Below are 23,627 nucleotides of genomic sequence, written 5' to 3'. Positions count from 1 at the left end.
ATGAGAATTCCACCATGCTCAAAAATATCAAAACTCGTTACTCCACCAACCAAAGCCTGAACATCCACAGTCCGATTGCCTTTCCTCCGCTGGAATTAAATGCCGAACCTCTAAACTATGCCTGAGAAATCCTCCTTTCAAGTCATTCACTACCTCGACACGTAAATAAGCATCCTACCATTATGCCAACACTGCACGATAACAACGCATGAACTTCATAGCAATATGTGCATAGCCTTGAAACCATAGGAAATACAGATACTGAGCTGAAACGACATAACATCCTTCCGTAAGGCGACGATAGTAGCCCGCCCAAATATGTAGGGAAAAACATCCTACACCATATCTGTAGTACCGCCACAACTCCTCGATGCCCAATTGATAACAAGCGCTTTACGTTGTATAAGATTGAGTATGAAGGAAATAAAGGCATAAACCTCAAAGGAATCCAATCACACGATGAGGAATAAAGAAGGGAAGTGCTCCTAATAGCCTTATAGCCTCTCGAAGATAAGTACAAACGTCTCTGTACCCATCCGCAAGACTCTACTAGACTTGCTCATGACTCGTGAGACCCAAGTGAACCTAGAGCTCTAATACCAACTACCACGATCCAAATAACACTAGAGGTCGTGATGGTGTCTAAAGCCGCCGTCAGGTAATCCAACGGTGATTGGTCAACTTAATAACTCATTTTATTACTTTTAAAATCATAATTTTTATTAAGGAAGGAAATTACAATTTTAAATCCACAGGAGCATTGATAAGTGGTGATTTTGACTAATTATTAGTACCTTTTAGCTTTTCTTTTAGTCCAAAAGCGTTTAATTGTGTTCCCGAAAACTGATGAAATATGTTTAATTGCAGGACTATTGAAAAATGAGCCACTAAGATGAAATCCAACTCAAGAAGGAGTGATCTGACCTCAAGGACAAAAACAGGCCTAGAAGCTCAAAGTGCGGACCGCAGATTATCATCTGCTACCGTAGATTGTGAAGTAATTTCTATTAGAGACAAGTGCAAAGTTTGGTCCGCACATGACATGTGCGGCCGCAGAAGCTAGGCAAGAGCAAAAGTTCAGAGAGTTTGCATATCAAGTTCAAAGGAAGTGCGGGCACACAATTATTGTGCGGTCGCAGAAGATCAGCTACGCAGCCGTAGTTGTATTTGTGTGGTCCGCAGAAGAGTCATGTGCGGCCTCAATCAGAAATGTGCGGACCACAGAAAGAGAGAGGTGCGAACGCGATTCAAAATTGTGCGGCCACAAGATTCAAATCTTGTCAAGCTGAAGCAAAGTGTGGACCGCACATAGAATTGTGCGGTCGTAGAACCTCCGAAAGGGTATTTTTGTCCGAAAATTCCAGCTTTGTATAAATAAAAAACTTTCACTTTTTTAGGTCAAGTTGTGATATCAGCAACCACATTAGATGTTTTTCTTTACCCTCTTTAGTAGTTTTTGCTATTTTGAGATTTTTGAACATAGGTTTTATTATTTTAATCAATATGAGTTTAATTATCATTTCTTCTTCTATTTCTTCTGTTTTAAGCATGAGTGGCGAGATTCCTACTAGGGTTGTGACCCAACCCTAGAGTGTAAAATTAATGGGGGTTTGATTTATTGCTTGTTTATAATTGGGTGTTTACTATTTATCTTTATTCTTATTTTTAATTGTGGAATTAATCGTTGCAAACATTAGTTCATGCCTATTTGACATGGTCTCTACTTGAGAAAGAAAGACTTAGTCTAGGAAAAATTGGCTAACAAGAAATTGGGGTAAATCAAGATATTGATTGTCCCAATTAAAGGGTTGAATCTAGAGATAGCAAAACCCGACTTGAGCTTTTTACAACTGTTTTGTTCAATACCCATTTGGACTTGATAAAATCAAATTGGGCAAAATCACTCTCTAAACGAGAGGTATTGAGTGGGTATTCGAGTGTTGATAGCTATGATACACCCCAACCACTAAAACAAACTTTAAATTTATAACCCGTTAGGCAAACACCTAGGTGAAGGTCATAGCCTAGGCCTTTTATATTATTTGAAAAAAAAACAATTTCCTGTTTCAATTCTTAGTTGGTAATCTTAGTTTTAATTACACTTAGAAACAACCCAATTTTATGGAAGTGCAATTTGAGATAATTCAAGTTCATTCACTATAATATATACTCCTAAGTCCCATTCATTGCTCCTTGTGGAAAGCGACCCCCGACTACTTGTTGGGTATTACTATTGCATCGACCGTTTCATAACCTCAAATAGAGGTGTAACTTGGACAAGATCAAGTATTAGCACCGTTCCCGGGGAGCATAAAAACGAATTTAGCTATATATTTGGTTTTTTGTGTGAATTTTCTTCTTTTCCTTCCGTGCTACTGATTTTTGTGAATCAATTGTTGGTGTAACAATAGCCCTCAACAATGATCAACTCGGAACCATGCCTATGGGAGATATGGACGTGGAAGATGATCAATTTGAAGAGGTTACTCTTGAACCTCAAGCAAATATAAGAGGTCGACAGTGTCAAGACAATGTCCCAATTCCACCCCCACCTCCACCAAGAGCGGCTACACACCGGGTGTTGCCGAATGAAGGGTATGCAAGTGCCATAACCCGTTCCGCATTTGGGCGGTCAACTTTCAAATCACGAACGTAATGCTCACATTGCTAGAGCAACGGGAATTTTTCACCGGGGCTCCGAGTCAAAATACATACAAACATTTGAAGGGGATGTGGACACTTGTTGGGGGAGTAAACAGAAAAACATCTCCGAGGATGCTTTAAGGTTGAGGCCATTTCCTTTCTCTCTACGGGGGAAAGCCTTGGATTGGTTAGAGATATTGCCAAACCATTCTATCCATGCGTGGGATGAATTGGTAGAGAAATTTATTTCCAAGTTCTTTTCTCCCGGGCATATGGCTACTCTTAGAGACAAGATTCTAGCATTCAAACAACAACCTAATGAGCCGTTACATGAAATATCGGAGAGGTATCGAACAATGGTCAAATAGTGCCCCAATAATGATATGACAGAGGCTATGATTTAACAAACTTTCTATCGGGGGATCAACACTACCAATCAATGTGTGGTCAACCAATTTGCCAGTGGAAATTTCATGACAACACCGTATTCAGAAGCTTGTGAGATTTTAGATGAAATGGTGGATACTTCATCGGCATGGCAAAGTAGAGCAAATGTTCCTCAAGGTGATCCAAATGTGATTCACCTACAGAAAGAATTTCATGATCATGGGCAAGCCATTGCCGAGTTAACCACCATAATGAATCAATTAGAAAAAGCTCAACTTCAACAAGTGCAAAATCCTAAGCAAGTCAATGCCATGGAAGGAGTTAGTATGATGGTGAAGTACCATTGGAAGTGCCGAGTTTGCTAAAGTACTTTGTGATCTTGGGAAAATATCAACTTGATGCCCTATTCGGTTTTCAAGACATTGGGAATTAGGCAACCAAGACCTACATCTATGAGATTACAAATGGCTGATCATACCATGAAGAGACCATTGGGAGTGACTGAGGATGTATTGGTTCGTGTTGATAATTTCATTCTTCTGGTGGATTTTGTCATTCTTGATTGTGAGGTTGATTATGAGGTGACGATTATTCTCGGTAAACTTTTCCTTGCTACAGGGAAGGCTCTAGTTGATGTTGAAGCCGGTGAACTTACTTTCTAGGTTGGTGATGAAAAAGTGGTTTTCTATGTGTGTAAGTCTATTAGGCAACTCAATAGCAATGAGGTGTGCTCTTTCATGGACTTGGTGGCTAATGTGATCGTGGATGAAACAAGTGCTGTGATGAATGTTGATGTACATTGGAGGACGCCTTGCTCAACTTGGATGATGAAGAGATGGAGATTTTTGAGGAATGTGTGAACTCTTTGAAAGGAATGGAGTCATACACTTATGAGCCCCGCAAATTGTCCTTGGATCTTGCAAATAGAACAACTTCTCCAACAAAGCCTTCAATTGAAGAGCCTCCCATCTTAGAGTAGAAGCCATTGCCTCCACATCTTCGATATGAATTTCTTGGCCCTTCTTCTTCTTTACCGATTATTCTTTCCTCTTGTTTGACTAACGTGTAGGTAGATTCTACATTGGCGGTACTACAAAAGAGGAAGAAGGCTATTGGATGGACGTTGGCGGATATTCGGGGAATAAACCTTGTTTTTTGCATGCACAAGATTAACTTGGAGGAAGATGCCAAACCATCTATAGTACATCAAATAAGACTCAATGAAGCATGCAAGAGGTTATCAAAAAGGAGATCATCGAGTGGTTGGATGCCGGGGTTGTTTACCCCATTTTCAATAGTTCATGGACTTCTCCAGTTTAAAGTGTCCCAAAGAAAGGGGGCATGGCAGTGGTCACCAATGATAAGAATTAGTTGATTCCTACAAGAACGGTGACCGGGTGGAGAGTGTGTATGGACTACCGTAAGCTCAACAAGGTCACAACGAAGGATTATTTTCCACATCCATTCCTATATCAAATGCTTGATAGATTGGCCGGCTGTGCTTTTTGTTGTTTCCTCAATGGGTATTCCGGCTACAATCAAATTATTGTTGCTCCAAAGAATCAAGAGAAAACTACTTTCACATGTCCTTATGGTACTTTCGCCTTCTCGCGGATGCCATTTGGGTTGTGCAATGCACCAACCACTTGTCAAAGGTGTGTGATGGCGATCTTCATGGATATGGTGGAGGATTACCTTGAAGTCTTCATGTATGACTTCTCGGTAGTCGGGAATTCTTTTGATGATTGTCAGGCAAACTAGGATAAAGTGTTGGCAAGATGTTAAGAAACAAACTTGGTACTCAATTGGGAGAAATGTCATTTCATGGTTGAGGAAGGCATTGTCCTTGGCCACAAGATCTCAAAGAATGGAATTGAAGTCGACAAGGCAAAGATTGAGGTGATTTCTAAAGTGGGATTTTACCAGCGTTTCATCAAGGACTTCTCTAAAGTGGTGAACCTGCTGTGAAAGCTTTTAGAGAAAGATACTAAGTTCCATTTAAATGATGATTGCATGAATGCCTTTGAATTTCTAAAGCTCAAGTTGACTACTACTCCCATTATCACTGCTCCAAATTGGAGTGTTCCTTTTGAGCTCATGTGCGATGCAAGTAATGTAGCGGTAAAGGCTGTTTTGGGGCAACGCGTCAACAAGAATTTTCATCCAATCTATTATGCAAGTAAGACCATGAATAGTGCCCAAGTCAACTACATAATTACGGAGAAAGAGCTTCTTGCCATTGTATTCGCTATTGAGATGTTCCGCCCGTACTTGATGGGTGCAAAAGTAATTGTCCACACGGATCATGCGGCACTTCGTTATCTTATGAGCAAGAAAGATTCCAAAGTCTGATTGATGAGATGAGTAATTCTATTGCAGGAGTTTGATATAGACATCTAAGATAGAAAAGGAAGTGAAAACCAAGTGGCGGACCACTTGTCTCATTTGGAGGAGGAGGGGAGGCCGCATGATGACCTTGAAATCAATGACTCCTTCCCGATGTGCAACTTGGATATTTAAATGAAAGAGGTACCATGGTTCGCAGATCTAGCAAATTATCTTGTGAGTGGTATCATCCCGGATGAGTTCTCTTCAAACCAAAGGAAGAAGCTCAAACGGGATTGTTAGGACTATTATTGGGATGAATCATACCTTTTCCAGATTTGTACTAATGGAGTGATTAGAAGATGTGTACCGGAGGAGGAAAACTATGAAATTGTTGGGGCTTGTCATTCTTCGCCTTATGGTGGCCACCATGGTGGAGCAAGAACGACGGCCAAAGTACTAAGTTGCAGCTTCTATTAGCCCACTCTTTGCAGGGGTGCAAGTGATCTCATCAAGCATTGTGATGAATGTCAAAGGGCCGGTGGAATCTCAAAGAAAAATGAAATTCCCCTCACCACCATTTTGGAGATTGATATTTTCGATGTGTGGGGTATTGACTTCATGAGTCCTTTTATGAGTTCTTGTGGAAATACCTACATCTTGGTCGCGGTTGATTATGTGTCCAAATGGGTCGAGGCCACTGCTTTACCCAACAATGAAGCGAGAAGTGTGATGACGTTTTTAAAAAAGAATATTTTCACAAGATTTGGTACTCCAAGGGCTATTATAAGAGACGGGGGTCGCATTTTTGCAAATCTTTCGGTACCTTACTCTCCAAGTATGGTGTAACTTATAAAGTCACGACTCCCTATCATCCACAAAGAAGCGGTCAAGTGGAAGTCTCCAACCGGGAGATAAAGAGTATTTTGTCCAAAATAGTGAATGTTACTCTGACGGATTGGTCCAAGAAACTTGATGATGCTTTATAGTCTTATAGGACAACTTACAAAACACCTATCGGAATTTATCCATACCCGATTGGTGTTCGGAAAAGCTTGTCATCTTCTGGTGGAACTTGAGCACAAGGCCATGTGCGCTTTAAAGAAGTTGAATCTCTATTGGGATGTCGCCACCAACTTAAGGGTGCCACATTTGAATGAGTTGGATGAGTTCCGGTATCATGCATAAATGAGTTCGTCCTTATACAAAGAGAAGATGAAATACCTCAATGACAAGTACATTCAGAACAAAAAGTTTAAAGAAGGTAATCTTGTGTTTTTGTTCAATTCTCGGCTACGGATGTTTCCCGGAAATTTAAAATCTAAATGGAGTGGCCAATTTGAGGTTGTGGGTGTGACACCCTTTGGTGCATTGGACTTGAAGAATAAAAATGATGAGGAGTTTAGTGTCAATGGTCATTTGGTGAAGCATTATCTGGGAAAAGTTGGTGATGGCCACGTCATGGCGGTAATTCATTTCAAATGATAGTAATTTGCATCGTGCCGAGGCGTTCAATCAGGCTCTTCTTGGGAGGCAATCCATGTCTCTTTTTCTTTTTCTTCTTCTTTAGATAGTCTTATTTTATGCTAACTGGTTTTGAATTTTATTGCAAGAATGAGTGTGCTTTACAGAAACTGTGCTCAGAAAAATTCGCTAAGTATGGAAAAAGTGCGGACCACACAATTTTGAATGCCACAACAGAAGGGAATGGTCAAAGTGCGGCTGCACAAAAAAATCTGCGATCTGCACTAAAATCTGCGATCGCACAAGTAATTCTGTGGACCGCAGATCAAAGAAGGGAATTTGAGCAATAGGTAACAAATTGTGTACTGCAGAAAGAATTCTGCGGCCGCACTCGCCTCTTGAACCATTAGACAAACCCGCTGAGTATAAATAGTAGCCCTCATGCTATTGTTGAAATTTTACACTCTCTGAGAAATTAGAACAAAGGCTAAAATCTTGCACTACTGATTAAATCATCTGCCACTTAATTTAGCATCTTTGATCATTCCTTAACACCACTTCATCACTGGTATGTTCTAATCATCTCTAGAATTTTTCAATTTTCTTAGTTAGTTTATAATTTGTTAGTTAGTATAGACCAATTGTCAAAGTCATATCCATGTGGGCTGTAGATTATGTTGGATAATCTCCTACTTATTATTTGGGGAATTGGTATCTTGTTTATCGTGCTTAATTGCTACTACCATGTTCAAAATTGTGCATAAAATCGAAACCCTAAGAACTCTACCCGATTAAATTTCAAATTGTGCGGCCGCACAAGGAATTGTGCGGTCTGCAGAAGTGTAGGTTAGGGCATTTGGTATGGAAAGAATGTGCCGTACCCACTGTGCGGCCGCACTCAATAATGTGCGGACCACACTTCAGATGTGCAGTCATACTCAAAATTGTGTGGACCGCAGTTTCATCATTGTGCTGCACTTTCAAATTGTGCGGTCCACACATTTCAACCTGCGACCGCACTTCCCCACCCAGCATAATGTTTTATTCTGCAACTTTTTGCTTATCTGCATTTGTACTAGAACTAACTCCTATTGTTGTTTATTGCAGAAAATGGTTAGATCACGTGGTTGTGGTGATACAACAAAGGGGAGGGGTGAACCCTCTTGAGGTCGAGGCAAGAGTACCTTACCACTCGCCTTACAAAGAGCTATATCCAAAAAGGCGATATCCTGGGGAGAGCTGAAGAGCCCGTTGAATCAAGTTCGTATGTCCCATCTAGGTAAGCATCGGAGGGCGACTCTGTGCAGGAGCAGCCTGTGGTATAATCACAGCCACAACAGCATCTGGGGAGATTTCACTCTGACATGAACCTTGAACCTCAGAGAGCACTTTCGAGGGTTCAGAAGGTGACAATCAGGCTTTAGAGCCCTCATCTACACATTCTACCGATGCACTAGCTACTATACTGGATGTGGATTATATCCCAGATGATGGCCGATGGGGGTGATACTAGAGTTGTCGGCCTTGAGAGGTCGAAGAAGAAAGAAGTTTGGGAAGATAGGTTCATTACCCTGACTGCATTCAATAGTTTCTGAGAGTGGTGGTCGTCGAGATTGCTCATGCTTGAGCATTAGTTCTTGTTGAAAGACCTCGATAAATACAACCTAGCGGTGTCGAGACAACTACGGGAGTGAAAGAGGTGGTCATGGCTCACTCAACTTGTGGTGGATGATAAAGAGTACCTGGTCCGGGAACTTTACGCCAATATGGACCACTTAAAGAAGGGGACCAAAGTGACGAAAGTAAGAAACTTAAAGGTGAGATTCGATCAGAGCACCCCGAACGCATATTTAGGATTTGAGGATGTGGAGCCTATGCAATACTTGGAGAAATTTGCTCTAGGCGATGCAGCTCGCTCATGGCTAGCTGAGATTCTGGCAGCTGCGGGACCACCAATACCATGGATCACAGTAGAGGTTCCTATTCAGCAGAACACCCTCAATTTGTGGCAAAAGGATGGCAGACGTTTGTGTGTAGCAGACTAGACCCATGCCAAAATAAAACAAATCTCCCAATCCCACGGGCAATGCTAGTCACCTTTATCATTGCCGGGTACCCAATAAATGTGGGTGCTGTGATATCGGCCGCCATGTCTTTAGTTGGTAGGCAAAGTGGCAACTCCTACCCTTATCCAAACACTATCACGAAGTACCTTATGGATTCGGGGGTAGAGCCGAAGAGTTTTGACAAAAAGTTTAGGGAAAATAAGCCTTTGAGTTGGTATTCTCTGAAGGACCCGAGGAACCTGAACAATAAGGGTCAACCGACTGTTACCGCAGGCCAGTCTGATGAGCCTTTAGTGGTAGTTGCAGAGTCAGTAGACATGCCTTCCACTGTAGCACGACCTTTTACCAGTGCAGTCACCATTCTTCCACCTCCTTCTTCGGGGCCTTCAACATTAGTGCCTTCCATATCGGCTTTGAAGCCAGTGCCCATGCCCGCTCATCCACTATCTGCGCTGCGAGTCTCCCAAACATTGGCAAGCCTCAACAACTGGATGCAGACAACCACTGCAAAACTGTCTGACACATCCAATGTTGTTGCAGCACAGTCATCCACTCTGGCACCCCAGATTCCTCTGACAATGGAGGATATATTGAAGAAGATCTTGGAGAACCAGACCACCATCATGGACACCTTGGTAGCACATGGAGCAGTGATTGAGGAGCTGGGGAAGCATGTAAAGAAAATGAAGAAATCCAGGCGTCCAGGAAATTAGTTGACAGGCTGATGAGAGAGGTGACCAAGATAGCAGCAGTTGGAGATCTTCCATTTGATATGCTGATGGAGACCGAGCCAGCAACACCAGTGGCACCAGCTAGCTAGTCTGAGGAGCCAGACCTAGCTACCGACATTGCTGAGGCAGTGCGACAGATGTTCGCCAACCCAGCTACTCTCCGAGCCGAGGATGATGAGATCTAGTTAGAGGAGGCTGAGGGCGGTGATGCTTCTATGGACACAGAGATGTCCAAGGCCACATAGGGAGTCCTCTTTACTCTTACCCTTCCTTATTCTGATTTTGTTAAGCACTGGGGACAATGCTTATTTTTATTCGGGGTGGGGTGGGGGGGAGGTGTAGAGTTTATTTGATATTTGGATGATTTGACATTTGGTTTGTAATAATTGATAAAATTTTCCTTTTTCTTTTTATTATGTATATATTATTCTCTCTCTCTATTGATGTATATATTTTCTCTTTTCCTCTCTCATCATGTATATTCATTTATGCCTTCAGTAGCTTGCTTTGTAGCTTATTTATTTTGTTTTCTTATTAGTTAATGTTTAATACAATATCTTGTTGTTTAATTTAATAGCTTCTTTTTAATATAGTAGCTTCTTTTTATGTTTAAATGGACAATAAGCCTTTGGTTTTCTTAATGCCACGGTTCTTTCCAAAGGTAGTTTTTGTATGAACCGGGTGACTCTTTCCAACAATGGATGGCGTGACAACTTTCTTAAGGGATTGAGTCCGTTTTTGGTGTCTAAGTAAGAACAGTAGTAATAATGAATAAAAAGACCTAATTGAGTCAGACTCGAAGAGTAAAACTTGCTTCACTTTGTACCAACACACTTAACTACGAGCTTATGATTAAAAACAAGTTCTTTGAAAGAAATAGCTTTAGTTAGTGACTTTCTGACTCTTGTGTTGACTTAAGCAATCATCGAGTGGTTTAGTCGAACCATTAGTTATTTTCAATCTTGAATATGGTTGTTGTGGGACCTTGACTCTATCCTCTTTAACAATCCAGATGTGTGAGAGGTGAGATATTTTTGTTGCAAGTCCAAATACCCGGGTGAATGGTCTAGAACTTTCCCCCGAATGTGTTTCTAGGCAAAATTTAAGTTTTCCTTGTCTTGAGAAGTGATTGTAGGCTCTCCTTGGACCGCTTGAAATTTTCCATGTCCTACCAATGTTGTTACCCCTAGTCAACCCATTTGACCCTAAAACCTTTCTCATTTGATAACCATGTTACAATCCTTTACCCATTTTGTAGTGACCCTCTCTTGGCACCCGAGCTTTCCTTAACACTCTTGAGATACAATTGACTAAAACATAAGTTTGAGGGAGAGACGAGGAGTTTGAAAAAGGTATCAAGGCACAAAAATAGAAAAAAATAAAGAAAAGGGAAGGCAAGAAAAAGAAAGAAAGAACAGAAAGAAAAATGCAAAAAGAAAGTGAATAAGTTGAAGAGTTGAAGGGATTCCAAGAAATAGTAATGATGCAAAGCATGGAGAAAGAAAATAGGGAGAAAATGAATATCATGACCAAAAAAGATTGATGCTAAGTCTCTGTAGTTCCCCTAAAGAAAAGAAAATGCCTCAAAGAGTTGGCAAAACATGAGCCAATAAGAGAAAATGGAGTGCTTAAGGAAAGATGAACCCGTTCTAGTACAACATATCTAACCTTAGTCCAAAAGTCTTCATTGCATTCCAAAAAAACCCTACATGATTTCAAGCCAAGTGAGCTTACATTAGTGGCGATCTACATGAGGGGCAAGCCTGTGGTACTTAGAGCCGTGTTTGCGACATTCTTTTGAGAGAGATGAGCGAACCTTTCACAAACCTTTGAATTGAGTGCTACAAGATATGCTAATGGAGAGTAGAGGAGGAGGAGTTTGGAATCCATAATGACCTACATGAAAGAGAGAGCCTCTTTGATGAATAAAGTCAACTCTTGATGCTCAAGTGTAACATTAGAACTATTTGTGCTTAAAATTTCAAATCATTGCCTTGTTGATAATACATAAGTGTTGTGGGTAATTGTTGGTCCCAATTGATGCATCTTTTATTAGCTGGAATAGCTCTAACTTGTGGAGGTGGAAATTACCTTATTTTCTTGAGGACAAGCAAAAACGTAAGTTTGGGGGAGTTGATAAATGGAGATTTTGACTACTTGTTAGCGCCTTTTAACTTTCGTTTTAGTCCAAAAGTATTTAATTGTGTTCCCAAAAATTGATGAAATATGCTTAATTGTAGGACTATTGGAAAATGCACCACTAAGATGAAATCCAACTCAAGAAGGAGTGATCTAAACTCAAGGATGAAAATAGGCACAGAAGCTCAAAGTGCAGACCACAGATTATGATTTGCGGCTGCAGATTGTGAATTAATTTCTATTAGAGACAAGTGCAAAGTGCGGTCGCAGAAGCTAGGAAAGAGCAAAAGTTCAGAGAGTTTGCATATCAAGTTCAAAGTGCGGACCGCACAATTATTGTGCGGCCGCAGAAGATCAACTATGCGGCCACATTTGAATTTGCGTGGTCCGCAGAAGAGCTATGTACGCCCGCACTCAGAAATGTGTGGACCACAGGAAGAGAGAGATGCGGCCGCAATTCAGAATTGTGTGGCCGCAAGATTGAAATCCTATCAAGCTGAAGCAACGTGCGGACCACACATGGAAATGTGCGGCTGTAGAACCTTCGAAAGGGCATTTTTGTCTGAAAATTCTAGCTTTGTATAAATAGAAGAGTTTCACCTTTTTAGGTCAAGTTGTGATATATGTAGCCACAGTAGACATTTTTCTTTACCCTTTTTAGTAGGTTTTGCTATTTTGAGCTTTTTGAACATAGATTTTATTATTTTTGTCACGACCCAAACCGATGGACCGCGACGAGCACCCAGTACCTTACTCAATCGAGTACCAAAATAATATATCTTTCTTATTATATCATTATAGGTAAGTGGGCCAGAAAGGGCGTCATGAGATAAATAGAGTAAACATGAGGGAATACCTGACATAGAACGACCCAACGTGATATAGAAACTCATACCTGTGACATACGGGCCTATAAGGCCAATGTGATCCATTATATACTTAAAATATACGCCGACAATGCCATATAATCTTTCATGTACATGACATATGTATACAAGCCTCTAAGAGTACATAAACATCATAAGGCCAGGATAGGGCCTCAACGTATGATGTTGGGCATATTTCTGTATGTTTTGATGTTACTTTACCCATGTTTTAACTGCTTTTTGTTGCTATTTGGTGTTTAAAATTCCCAAAATGGTTTAACTATTGGTTTTATGACTAATTGAGTTATATGTGATGATTTAGGATGTTTGGAGAGCAAAATTATAAAGAAAAGATGCTCTAACTAGAGGAGAAGAGGGTGGATGCGTCGCATCCAACCTTGAAAAAAAGGTTACTTGGTGCACCCTTAGCAGTGAAGTTGGCCCATAGCATCCCCATAGCATCCGCACCTAGGCAAATCTGAGATGGAGAAACAAAGGGTGGATGCGGAACATCCACCCTAGCATGCGAAGCTGAGAAGCGGAGGACGAGGTGTATGCGAAACATCTACCCCAGCATCAATCCCTAAAGCTGAGTCGGACTAGGAATAGGAGAACTTTGGTCCACGACTTTGTACGCAATATATAAGCCAAAAACACCTCTTTTAGGTCATCTAACATATTGGGAAGCAAGAAAAAGCCACGACAAAGCTTGGGAATCATAAAATTCGTCTTGAGTTCTTACTTTTTCCTTTTTTATTGATTTTTATGTATTATTGGGAATTACTTGAAATTGTCACTATGAGCATGCGTGTCTAAGAACCCTATTGTTCTAGGGTCATGGGTGAAACATGAATGTTGATGTTTGAAGTTTAATTTGACGAAGTTGATTTCATCATATTGGGTTGTTTATTTAATTCTGTTTTTAATTATTTTGCTGAGTAGCTAATAGTGAAATACTATCTTCGAATCTAGAGTTGAACTCGAAAGTGAGAATTCTAGATTGCATATAGAATTAAATAGAGCAAGTTCTTGAACCCGGGCATCAGGGAACATATTCGCAATTCGGATAGAAATATACCTAATTGTCTTGCTTTGTTGAAATACAGGAAGTATAAATGCATTTTTGTTAATCTTAATTCCATAGACATATAGGCATTAAGTTATCTTGAATAGGCGAGTAAGAATTCAACAGATTCTTATGAGTAATATCAACCCTGTCAATCAACAATCCAGATAAATCAATTCGTCATTTTAATCCAAGAACACAACATGATTGTTAGCTAACTCGTGACCCTGGAATATCCTCTCCTACTGATGGTTATTCGAAATTGCTATTTGTTTCGGTTGATTTCTAGTTAATTCATTGCTCGATAGTTTTAGGTAGTAAATTAGTCACTTCTATATTTTGTGAGAAATCTCTTGAATTGATAAGTTAATCGAGGTTGAATCAGTCAATAGTTAATCACAAGTCTTCGTGGGGACGATACTCTACTCACTACTTTATTACTTGACGATCGCGTACACTTGCGTGAGTGTTTTTGGCCGCAACAAGTTTTTGGCGTCGTTGTCGGGGACTTAGAAATTAGCTACTTGACTGAATTGAGTTTTTATTAGTTATTTATTCAAGTTTTAATTTTTAGTTTACCTTGTTGGTGTTAACGCAGTCTATTCTCTTGAATGCAGAGGAGTAAAAGCGCAAACAATCTCCTTCCTCTTGATCCTGAAATTGAACAAACACTTCACATTATGAGGAGGGAAGTTGAAACTAGATCTAAAATAGAAAGAGATTTGGACATCGTAGTTCAACCACAACCAATCGAGATGGCAGGTAATGAAGAGCGTACGGTGATTGAAGCCACAAAGCCCAATCTAGCTAATATGACTCAGGCTATTGTGAAGCCTGTGATCATAGGGAATTTTGAAATCAAACAGTACATGGTACAGTTGATTCAGTCCACAGGGCAATATGTGGGTCTATCTCATGAAGATCCGCAGAGGCACATTCAAAATTTCTTGGAAATTACGGATACCTACAATTATCTGTACATTTCCAAAGACTATGTCAGGCTAACACTATTTCCCTTTTCACTGATGGTGGAAGCTAAGGAATGGTTGCAAAAGGAGCCCGCGAACTCAATCTACACCTGGGATGATCTAACAAGGAAATTCTTAATAAATATTTTCCCCACTAAGAAGACAAAGTCATTGAGGAGTCAGATTCTTGGGTTTCGAACAACGGGATGGCGAGACACTTCGTCAAGCTTGGGAAAGATACAAGAAGCTACTCAGAGACTGCCTGCATCATTGTCAAACTGATGAGGTATTGGGTTACACTTTTGTTGATGGGCTAGATGATGCATCAAAGATGAATCTTGATTCAGCTTGTGGAGGTAGTTGCATGGCGAGATCATATAGTGAAATCCAACTCTTGCTAAATAACTTCACTACTAATGATCATAATTGGCAAGGAGATGAGGATTCATGAAGGGCAATTAAACAGAAAGCAGCTGGATTGATTGAGCTTAATGACTTCTCAGCCATGAGAGTCGATATAGCAAAATTGGCAAATCAGATGAATAGAATGACAATGCAACAAACACAACAGATGCAACATGTACAACAAATGTCTATTTGCTACGAACTATGTAGTGACAGTCATATGAGTGACATGTGCCCTACGAATCCTGAATCCATATACTATGTGGGACAACAGAGTAGAGGTCTAATAAATCAGCATGCATAATATGGTAACACTTACAATCCAAATTGGAAGAATCATCCCAACTTATGGGGTGGAAATCAGCCAAATCGGAATTATTATAGACCTTAAGGAAATTACAATCAACCTCAGAAGCCACCCTAACAAATGGAAGAGAGTAAGAATGACTTGCTAAAGAAGTTGTTGCTTGACAATCAACATCTCAAAATTGATTTCAGAAATCTTGAGGGGCAAATGGGGCACTTAGCAACAAATCAAAATACTAGAAGTGCAGACGCTCTCCCCAATGATACAGAGAAGAACACTCAAGTTAATGCAGTTACACTCAGAAACGGGTGGAAACTAGAGGAAGTGCCAAAGAAGAGAAAAGACAAGCCTATACCTGATTGGGAGTTGATTCCTAAAGCAACACATGAGTCAAAGAAAGATGATGCAACTTCAGAGCCAATGGAGGATGCAAGGCCACCGCCACCTTTCCCCCAGAGATTGCAGAAAAAGAATGATGATCGCATGTTCAACAAATTTCTCTCTATGTTGAGCTAGGTTCAATTGAATATTCAATTGGTGGATTTACTTCATGAGATTCCAAAGTATGCTAAGTACATAAAAGATATAGTGGCTCACAAGAAGAGATTGACTGAATTCGAGACAGTTGCACTTCCTGAGGAGTGCACTTCAAGGGTCTAAAACAAGCTTCCTCAAAAGCTTAAGGATCCTAGCAGCTTCACCATCCCTGTGCAAATTGGCAATATTGATATTGGTCGTGCACTTTGTGATTTGGGGCCTAGCATAAATCTGATGCCCTTATCCTTGTTCAAGCAATTGGGGCTGGGAGCTCCAAGACCAACTACTACGGTGTTGCAGCTAGCTGATAGGTCCATAGCACACCCTGAGGGAGTGATTGAAGACATGTTGCTGCAAATTGGGAAGTTCATATTCCCTACGGACTTCATTATCCTAGATTATGAGGCTGATGAACTGGTTCTAATCATATTGGGACAACCTCTTTTGGCTACTGGTAATGCAATTATTAAAGCGAGAGAGGGAAAAATGTTTTTGAGGGTGGATGACGAGGAAGTAGTCTTTAATGTCTACAAAGCAATCCAGCTTCCTCGCCACTATGAGGAGCTCTCGATGATATCTGTTGTGGAGGTGGATGAGCAACTTCTTGACACGAGTGTATATTTAGACGATTCTCTAGAGAAAGCACTTATGTTGTTCGATAGCTTGGAGATTGATGATGAGGTTGAGGAGATGATGCATATCCTAGATGCATCCTGTGCTTACGTACTGGGGGTACACCCATTGGAGCCCCTGAATAGGCTAAGCGGGCCCCCTCCAAAACCGTCAATTGAGGAAGCTCCAAAATTGGAGCTTAAACCCCTACCCCTTACCTTCAATATGCTTATTTGGGAGGTTCTGACACTTTACCTGTTATTGTTTCTTCTGACTTGTCTAAATTATAGGAAGAAAAGCTGTTGAGAGTGATACGTGAGTACAAGTGAGCAATTGTGTGGACGATGTCTGACATTAGATGCATTAGTCCAGCTTTCTGCATGCATAAAATACTCATGGAGGACAAACACAAGCCAAGTGTAGAGCAACAACGCCGACTAAATCCAATCATGAAAGAGGTGGTAAGAAAAGAAGTGATTAAGTGGCTTGTATTTCCAATCTATGATAGCGAATGGGTAAGCCCCGTACAATGTGTACCTAAGAAAGGGGGGATGCCTGTAGTGGTTAATGAAAATAATGACTTGATTCCCACAAGAACTGTCACCGAGTGGAGAATTTGCATAGATTATAGAAAATTGAAAAATGCCACTCGAAAGGACCACTTCCCCCTCCCCTTTATTGACCAAATGCTTGATAGATTAGCAGGCCAGGAATACTACTGTTTCTTAGATGGTTATTTGGGGTATAATCAGATTGCTATAGCCCTAGAGGACCAAGAGAAAACCACATTTACGTGTCGCTATGGCACGTATGCATTCAAAAGAATGCCCTTTGGTCTCTGTAATGCACATGCAACTTTTCAAAGGTGTATGATGACTATATTTACTGAAATGGTTGAAAGATTTGTGGAAGTGTTCATGGATGATTTTTCAGTGTTTGGATGTTCTTTTGATGATTGTTTAATGAACCTTGCTAAAGTGTTTGCTAGGTGTGAAGAGATGAACCAGGTACTAAATTAGGAAAAATGCCATTTCATGGTATGTGAAGGTATAGTTTTGGGGCACAAGGTGTCCAAAAATGGTTTGCAGGTGGACAAAGCAAAGGTGGAAGCGATTGAAAGATTGTCCCCACCGACATTTGTCAAAGGCATTCACAGTTTCTTGGGCCATACAGGTTTTTATCATTGTTTCATTAAAGATTTTTTGAAAATCCCTTCTCCTTTGTGCTGGCTTCTTGAGAAAGATGTCCCCTTCAAGTTTGATGATGCCTGTCTGAAAGCATTTGAGGAGCTGAAGGGAAGGTTGGTGACTGCACCAATTATCATTGCTTCGGATTGGGAGCAACCATTTGAGTTGATGTGCGATGCAAGTGACATAGCAATCAAATCGATTTTGGGGCAAAGGATAAATAAGATCTTTCACTCCATTTACTATGCGAGCAAAACTCTGAATCCAACCCAGATGAACTACACATTTACTGAAAAAGAGTTACTTGCAGTGGTATGGGCGTTTGACAAGTTCAGATCCTATATAATGGGAACCAAAGTCATCGTCTACATAGATCATTCAGCTATCAGATACTTGTTTGAAAAGAAAGACGCTAAGCTAAGGGTAATTCATTGGGTCCTCCTCCTAAAAGAGTTTGACATAGAGATCCGAGATCGAAAAGGAACAGAGAATCAAGTGGCTGATCACTTATCCAGATTAGAAAATCGGAGCCACGTAGCTGAAGGAGATTCAATCAAAGAAACATTTCCTTATGAACAGTTATTAGCAATCACCTCAAGTGAAGCCCCATGGTATGCAGATTATATGAACTTTATTGCAAGTGGAGTGACACCACCACATTTTACACCTGATAATAGAAGAAGATTTCTACATGATGTGAGGTTCTAAATGTGGGATGAGCCATTCCTATATAATCAGTGTATAGATCAGTTGGTATGAAGGTGTGTTCCTGAGGAGGAGATGAACGCAATATTACATGACTATCATGACTCTCCATATGGAAGTCATCACAGTGGGGATAGAACCACCCAAAAGGTGCTACAATCAGGTTTTTATTGGCCAAAATTGTTTAAGGATGCACATGCCTTTGTTAAAAAGTGTGACAGATGCCAAAAAACCGGAACGATCACGAAGAAGCATGAGATGCCTTTGCAGAATATACTAGCAGTAGAGCTTTTTGATGTTTGGGGATTAATTTCATGGGTCCGTTCCCATACTCTAATGGTCATAGGTACATCTTGGTGGCGGTCGACTATGTGTCTAAGTGGGTGGAGGCCATTGTTCTTCCTACTAATAACGCAAATGTAGTGGTAAGCTTTGTAAAGAAGCACATCTTCACACGCTTTGGGACTCCAAGATTGTTGATAAGTGACGGAGGAACTCACTTCTGTAATAAATTGCTGAATAATGTTCTTGCAAAGTATGGAGTTAAACATAAATTTTCCACTGCCTATCACCCCCAGATGAGTGGTCAAGTGGAAGTTTCAAATAGAGAGGTAAAGAAGATTCTAGAGAAAACAGTAAGTAGAAATAGAAAGGACTGGGCCGGGAAGCTGGATGACGCATTATGGGCATATCACACTGCATACAAGACCCACATAGGTACTTCTGCATACCGATTGGTTTATGGGAAGGTGTGCCACTTGCCTGTTGAGCTTGAGCACAAAGCCTATTGGGTGATTAAAAAGCTAAATATGGAGATGGACTTAGCCGGTAAGAAGAGGTTGCTACAACTCAACGAGATTGATGAGTTCCGGTTGCACTCGTATGAAAACGCCAAATTGTATAAAGAAAAGACCAAGAGATGGAATGATAAGCATATCCAACATCGCGAGTTTGAGCCAGGTCAAGAAGTTCTCTTGTTTAATTCAAGTCTAAAGCTTTTTCCCGGAAAGCTTAAATCTCGATGGTCAGGTCCTTTTGAAGTGGTTAGTGTGAAACCTCATGGAGCGGTGGAATTGCGTGATACAATTTCCAATGCGACATTCTTGGTAAATGGGCAGAGAGTAAAACATTATTGGGGTGGTGACATGGCACGTCACAAGACCTCGAAAGACTTGGCTGAGGCGTGAAGAACGTGTTGCGTCATGCCACGACGTTAAATCAGATGCTTCTTGGGAGGCAACCCAAGTATTTTCTTTGGTTTTTGTAGTTTGTTCATTTTTCCCATTTACTTTGTATTTCAGATTTTTTGTTGTTCTTTCTAGGAGTTCCTTGATTTGTTTAATTTTTGTAGGAATTAGTTTGTGTATGTAATTATTAGACGAAAAAAAGAAGCTCTAGGTATGGAAAAATAAGGTGGATGCGTCGCATCCCCCTCAGCATGACAAATAGACAGACGAACTGCACAAGGCAGTGAAGTGAGCCTTTCGCGTCCATAGCCACGTCCAAACAGAACCCTCTACAAAAATAAGTGGATGCATCGCATTCGTTGCTGCAAGCCCAGGTAAGTGATATTAAATCACTTTAATCTCCCCAACCCGTTTCTGCTCAACTCCAAAACAAAAGAACAAAACAAAAAAGTTTCTTCACTGCTGCTACCCAACGTGCTCAAGAATCTTCTCTTTTCTTCTCTTTCCTAACTCTCCTCTCTTCTCTCTCTCGCTGGTAGCAACAGATTCCCTGCCCCAAATTCCCCTAGGTTAAGTTTCACTAATTTGAATATCACACGTGATTAAGAGGGGAACTGAGAAAAAAATTGAAGCTTGGGGCTGTCGTTCCTGCCAGTTGTAATGGTGGCGAGATGATAAGCTAGAATTCCCTTCATCTCGTTAATTTTGGGAGGGTAATTGAATTGCCCAATTGCTAGAACAAACTAGACAAAACTATTGCATACCACACGTTCGACGAATTGCCTGTGAGGTAAATTTAGGCACCGACGAAGTCTGAGTAATCGAGCGACACAAGTATATGCTAGTGAATAAGTCTGGGGTCGTTTGTTTGATTGTGTACAGCCTTGTCGGCATGTTTTGAGCCTATGATAGATTGTCCAATAAACTGAACATCAGGCCCATGCTAGACTCATTGAATTGTAACGTGTCACTCAATTTGAATTCTGTGCGCTCTATGCTTACTGATATGTCGTGAGAATAAGTGTGGGGTCAAGTGAGTTGGTATGTGTAATTGAACATGGTTAGTGAGCGCCACTCAGATGAACCTCCTGTTATGCATAATGATATCTATAAAGTGCAATGCTCATTTGTGAATTTGAAGGGAAGTATCAGTTAATTGATCCATACTGAAAGCCATGGGCTATATTCATGAACCACTGAATGGCATGACATGCGATTGATTGGAAGTGCACGCTTTTGCTCAACTGCTCTATATCTGAAACTTCACTGTTTCTGCACACTAATTGTTGACTTCTTTGCGTTGCAGGTACTTAGTTTCATAAATGGCAACAAAAAGCAAAACGTCCAAGCAACAAGAAAGAGATAATAACAAGAAACCACCCAAGAAGCCTACTGGAAAGGCAACAGGTTCTCCAAATATATAGAACAAAAGGAAGCGAACTGAGAAAGTGAAGCAAGTGCCGACTAGGCATTTAATTGATGAATCAGAGCATGAATAAAAGGAACAATTATTAAGGAGGACGGTGAAGAGGGGTACTACAACAACATCATCAAATCCGCCAAGCAAGGGGATAGAAATCAGAGAACCTGTGCCGCACCAAAGCCAATCCTCTAAGCAGAGTGACCCGAAAGATAAAGGGAAATAGGAGGCTATTGCAAAATCTGAATCCGAGTCTGATCGGATGATGAGCTCCCACATGTCAAAATGAGTGATGAAGATGGAGGCGAACCGATAGACCGAGCTGCCTGGGAGGAGAAATTTGTTAGTGAAAAGGCATTCCGAGCTTATGATAAGATCTTGGGTTCAAAGAAGTATATTCCAGAAAAGCCAATCAACATTGGAGCACTTAAGAAAAAATATTTTCTGAAATCCATTCGAGAGGTGCAACAATGGGGACCTATCTTGAAGGGCCACAACAAGGCCAACCTTACTATCGTCAAAGAGCTTTACGCCAATTGGCATCACTCATGGGGTAGCATTGTGAGAGTACAAGGGGTGGATATTAATGTCTTAGCTGAAGCTCTGAACAATTTCTTAGGGGTTCCACATACAATAACGGACAGGTTTGACTGTATGTGTAAAGCACCTGATTATTCACATATTAAGTCTGTTCTATGCCCCACCAGGAAAGATGCAGATTGGAAGCATGGGAGTGTGGAGTACCATTCTCTGGCCAAAGAATTCATGAGCACATTCGCACGTGCGGTTCTCAATTTCCTATGAAACCTCTTGATTCCATGCCAACAGAAAATTGATGTCTCTCGACACCACTCACTAGTGTTGTATGCTTTATTAGAGGGGATACTGATCAACCTAGGGGTCGTCACGCACGACCAGATACAGTGCACCAGTATGAACTACAAGTGGAGGTTGTTCTTTGCAAAAACCCTATCGGCTTACTTGATGGAGATGGGAGTAATATGGGACAAGGAGAATGATGAGATTGAGGCTAAAGCTCGAGGACTATATGATGTTACTCATGTAATAGAGCCGAACAAAGAAAGGTCCTCTAAACTCACCATTCATTAGTTGTTTGAGCAATTGCAAGCTTATATGTAAGAGAACATGGTTGAGTTGATAGCGACTCAGGCAGAGTTGAGTGCCACTAGAGTTGAGTTGATCAGACTCATGCGGATCTAAGCCGAGTCCAAGCTGAGCAGGCCATGGTGATGAGGGAGGTATCATTACTCCTCCGTGCTTTGGTTCATCGCACAGATATAGATATCTCACAACTTCTTGCATCGTCCACTGCTGGACCATCTACCTCTGCTCCTCCTATAGTCCCCGAGGCTCCATCCTCTATACCTACTAAGGCCGCTGTGTTGCATGCTACAGACTCAGCTCCACTTAGCAATGATAGGACTGTGACCGAGCTCCCTATTCACGAGGATTCTATTGCTAGGCCAGAGGGGGCCATGGTAGATGCCGTGGATGCTTCGAGTACCCACTCAGATGTTGCTGCTACCTCCGTCCCAGCTGCCCATACCACTGCTACTGCTGCTCTTCCACAGACCCGGAGGAGCCCTCTAGCTTGACTTGAGGGAGTTTCTTCTCACCCTACTCTACTTTATTTGTGTGCATTGGGGACAACGCACGGTTCTATGTGTGGGGTGGGGGGTTATTCATATGTTTTTGTGTGGATGAATGTACGTAAATATTACAATTTTTGTTCCTCTTGATACTGATGGTGGCTATAATATTCACTGAATTAATGGCCTATAATAGTTAGTAAATTCATCTATATGTTGTAACTCTTAGTCTCTTATTGTGTTTAGTTGTAGTAAGTAGCCGTAGAGTATTTATTTATATTAAAAAAAAATCAGAAAGTAGAGGACTTTTCCTGACGACGGACTACCTGGACAGTTCTCTCGAGAGATAAGGTCCTTGGTAAAATACAAAAAGATTTTTATTTGATTCTTGAAATGAGTGTTAGTATTAGGAGATTGACAAAAAACTAAAGAAAAGCACAAAAAGTTTTTATTAGCCTTGAGTAGTTAGTAAATTTAATCTATTAGGAAATAGTCCCCTTTGGTTTTTCTTTGGCCATCGATTCTTTTCCAAGGATGAATTTTTGAACCGGGTATTAGTTTTTATTTTTTGAGTAGTGTAGGATGTAAAGACTCAGACTAAATTTAGCATATTTTGTGACTTGTTTGATACTAACAGAGTTAGACCTAAGCATGTGGATTATAACTTTCTCCATGAGTTTGTGAGACTATTTTTGCTTTTAAAGTTGAATAGTTTTTTTGTGACACTTAGTCTCATTATCTTAACTCATGTGCTAACTGATGTTTGTGTGCATTAAAAATTGGAGGCTTAACTCAATACTTGCTTTGATTGAAAGTTGAAATGTAGTCATCCTAAGTGAATCATGTGCCAATGTGTGGTGTGATTTTTGTATAAGTTTCATGTTGTACATTTGTGTCTAGAACTTGCCCGATATGTGAGTTGAAGCAAAATCCTAGGTTCTGCTCGGTTTGAAATATGATTTTAGGCCTTCTTTGATCCTTTTGAACTATAATGCTACCACA

This window comes from Nicotiana tabacum, chromosome 8 (genome assembly GCF_000715075.1).
Source record: "Nicotiana tabacum cultivar K326 chromosome 8, ASM71507v2, whole genome shotgun sequence".
Classification (NCBI taxonomy): Eukaryota; Viridiplantae; Streptophyta; class Magnoliopsida; order Solanales; family Solanaceae; genus Nicotiana; species Nicotiana tabacum.
The sequence above is the reverse complement of the archived record's forward strand: the minus strand, read 5'-3'. Positions refer to the sequence as shown.